This window comes from Pongo abelii, chromosome 2 (genome assembly GCF_028885655.2).
Source record: "Pongo abelii isolate AG06213 chromosome 2, NHGRI_mPonAbe1-v2.0_pri, whole genome shotgun sequence".
Taxonomy (NCBI): Eukaryota; Metazoa; Chordata; class Mammalia; order Primates; family Hominidae; genus Pongo; species Pongo abelii.
In genome coordinates this window covers 204,959,606-204,962,904 of record NC_085928.1, presented here as the reverse complement: position 1 = coordinate 204,962,904, position 3,299 = coordinate 204,959,606, and the positions used below count along the sequence as shown (strand labels likewise).

Below are 3,299 nucleotides of genomic sequence, written 5' to 3'. Positions count from 1 at the left end.
AAAAAAATGCTCAAATTAAACATTAAAATAATGAAGTTGAGAGCATAATTCACATCTCTGGGCTACTGAGCTCCAACTACTTCACTGCTTTGGAATTCAAAAAAAAAATCCTTGTGTAGCAGTATTGGCTTTTCCAGATGAAATTGGGCTATACAAACATGCTTTGAGATTGTGTGATTTCACTTAAAATGTGTGTCCTGGCTCAGAGACCTCATACAAAACCCAGTACGTTCAGAGAAACATAATCCTTACTCTTGGATCACTTTAGAAAGAGTTCAGCTTTATTTGAAGCCAGAACAAAAATTTTTTTAGAGCCAAAGCCTTCTGTGTAGTGTTTGAGCCTGACTATTACTTCGTTGAGTGGCAATAATGGCAAGGGAAGGGAGAAGTCATGTGACTAAAGCAAAGTTCACGGTGTGACCGCTAGTGGATGGATCTGAGTCACACGGCACCGAAGTATCTTTGCAGCAGCGACTCTGTACTGGCCTGCAGCAACCTCAATTCTTGCCTCCCTGGAAGAAAAAATTTGATTAAGGGACGTAAGACAGAATGAGAGACCAAGGCAAGTTTTAGAGCAGAAGTGAAAGTGCATTCAAAAGCTTTGGAGCAGGAATGAAAGGACGTACAGTACACTTGGAAGAGGTCCAGGAGGGTGACTTGAGAGATCCAGTGCACAGTTTGACCTTAGACTCGGGGTTTTATATGTTGGCACACTTCCGGGTGGTCGCAACGCATCTCCCCTGACGCTTCCCTTGGGGTGGGCTGCCCACAAACATGGCGGCTTGCCAGCACTTGGGAAGGCCGCATGCGCAGTGTTTACTGAGTACTGAGGCCGTGCGCATGCTCACTTGAGGCGTTTTTCCCTTACCAGTCTAGCATTCCTAAAGGAGGGTCATATAGCAGTTAAACTCCGCCATTGTTCCTCTTAGTGCGCATGCTTGAGCCCACTTGCCAAGCTCCTGAGATCTCACTGGGAAGCTGCTGATGGCCAGTTTCAGATGTTTCTATCCATTGGGAGACTGCCTTTCCCTAGTGCTGGCTGCGACCAATTATTATTAATATTTTAAAGAGACAGTTAACAACCGCCCAACCATCACCTGATGGTCACCTGACATTCCTGGTCGGGGTTGGGGGGCCCTTTCCTGCCCTGCTCATGTCTGACTACCTACAGTGACAAAGGTCCTTTGAGACTTGCCCCCCTGCCTCATTCTCTGGCTACCCATCAGCACTGGCTGCTGCCTCTCCACTTGGGAGGAAGGAGTGTGGAGAGACTGAGTAGGCAGGGACAAGTGGGCAGTGAGAATTTGAACATGTCTCCTTCAGTGTGAGGTGTATGATTTGCAGATGAGGAATAGATTGATTAATTTCTTTGACTTTGAAAATGCCTTTGACCCTTGCAACAGAAAAACTTGCTTTACTAGCTTGGAAGACACATATGACTACCTCTGTTTGTTATGTTCAGACTAATCACTTTAACCACCCCCACAGCCAAACTCACAGGAAGTTTGTCCCTCTTGAGATGTCCCACCTTGTTTATCTAAGAATTCTTGTGCTCTCTCAGTCTGAAGGGACTTGTTGTGGGCTGAAGAAGGGAAGAACCAAGGCTCCCCCTCAGTCTTTCTCGTTAACTGATTGGGTTGGGGAATCTACCCTTAGGGAGGGTTGAGTTTCTTTTGTTCTCTGACTCCACATCCAAACGCTGCTCCTGGCCCGTGGGGAGCTTTGGAGGAGGGTCTACTTGGACTTCTTTCCTGCCAGATCACCCCAGACTCAATCATCTCAGCCCATCAGAGAGCTTCTAATAGTGGGAATCTTCAAAAGGAAGGAGTCAGTGTTGCTTGTGAACTCTTCTCTCAGGAGGCTTCTTGACCTCTGCAAGTTCACCAGTCTCTTCCCAGAAGAGGGCAGTGAGATGGAGGAGGGACATGCTTATACTTGGTTTGGAAAATCTTCATGCTTGTGAATGAATGTAGGTTTAACCTCTTCCCACTCCCAAGGAGAATTCTGTCCACAGTAGGAGGGTCTCACAAGACACAGGAGAGCTATGATGTTTCGTTGTGTTATGCACTAGAGAGTTTGAGGCTGTGGCAAGTGCTAGAAAGGCGTAAAATTTAATCCTAAGAAGTTTACCTTGACTTCAGCTATCTGCTCCAAGTAGAGGAGATACCTGGTAGCAGTGACATTAGTTTCAGAGTCTGCTCACCTAGGCGTGTGTGACTAACTGACAGTATATAGAACCTAGTCTGTGACCAGTTTTCTTTTCCCCAAAATTTTATTTAAAAATTTTCAATCCTGCAGAAAAATCTCAAGAACAGCTCAATAATGGACACTTATGATCTGCATACTTTTCTGCATACTTCAATAAAGATTAAGAATAGTATGATAAACATTCATATATTCTTCAGCTAGATCCACCAATTTTAATGTTTTGCTACATTCGAATTCTTTTTCCTCTCTCTTCCACCCAGACACACACAGAGAGACACACACGAACACACACATATATTCATTATATATTAAAATGTGTATATATATGCATATATATTCTAATTTTATTTAACTATTTGAGAGTATGTTGCAGACATCATGATTCTTCATCCTTAAATACTATTTATTGCCTAAAAATAGGACATTCTCCTACACAAACATGATCCTAGTATTACTTTGAGAAAACATTGATACAAAACTATTATTAGGTAGTCCATGTTAAAGTTTTCCTAAGTCCATTGTATATGGATTTAAAAAATATCTAGGATACAATCAAGGATCACACATTGCATTTAGTTGCCAAGTCTCTTTAGTATCTTTTAATCTAGAATAGTCCTCCTGACTTCTTTTTTTGTTGGTTTTTTATGACACTGACATTTTTGAGAAGTCTAGAGAATTTGAATATTTCTGATTTACAGAACTTGAATATTTCTGATTGTTTCCTCAGGATGTATGTTAAACATTTTTGACAGGAATCGTACCTAGATGATATCGTTTACTTCCCATTCATTGTATTTCATGGTGGTGGGGTGGGGTAAGGGGAACCCAATGTCTTCTAGTCCCATTATAGGTGATGTTAAGGTTTGATCGTTCAATTAAGGTGACGTTGTTTGATTGTTCAGTTAAAGTGATGTCAGCCAGATTTCTCCTCTGTGACTAAAATACAACTCAACTTCCAAACGAATCTCATAAACATGGCACAAGATTGAACATTATTAAAAACACACGAAAAGGGGTTTCAAAATGAAGGAGAAAGGAGAAAACAGTTTGTGAACCTTAATAAAGATGAATAAAAACCATCCAATCTGAAT

At 41.8% G+C, this 3,299-nt stretch overlaps 1 long non-coding RNA gene across 1 annotated transcript; it reads right to left on the bottom strand.

Moving 5' to 3' along the window:
* Positions 1-259: 259 nt before the first annotated feature.
* LOC129058286 (uncharacterized) lies at positions 260-814 on the bottom strand. The gene is made up of 2 exons (XR_008523367.2): positions 627-814; positions 260-512 (listed from the first exon to the last, which is right to left on the bottom strand). It is a non-coding gene; the product is annotated as an uncharacterized LOC129058286 (long non-coding RNA).
* Between the last annotated feature and the right edge of the window lie 2,485 nt (positions 815-3,299).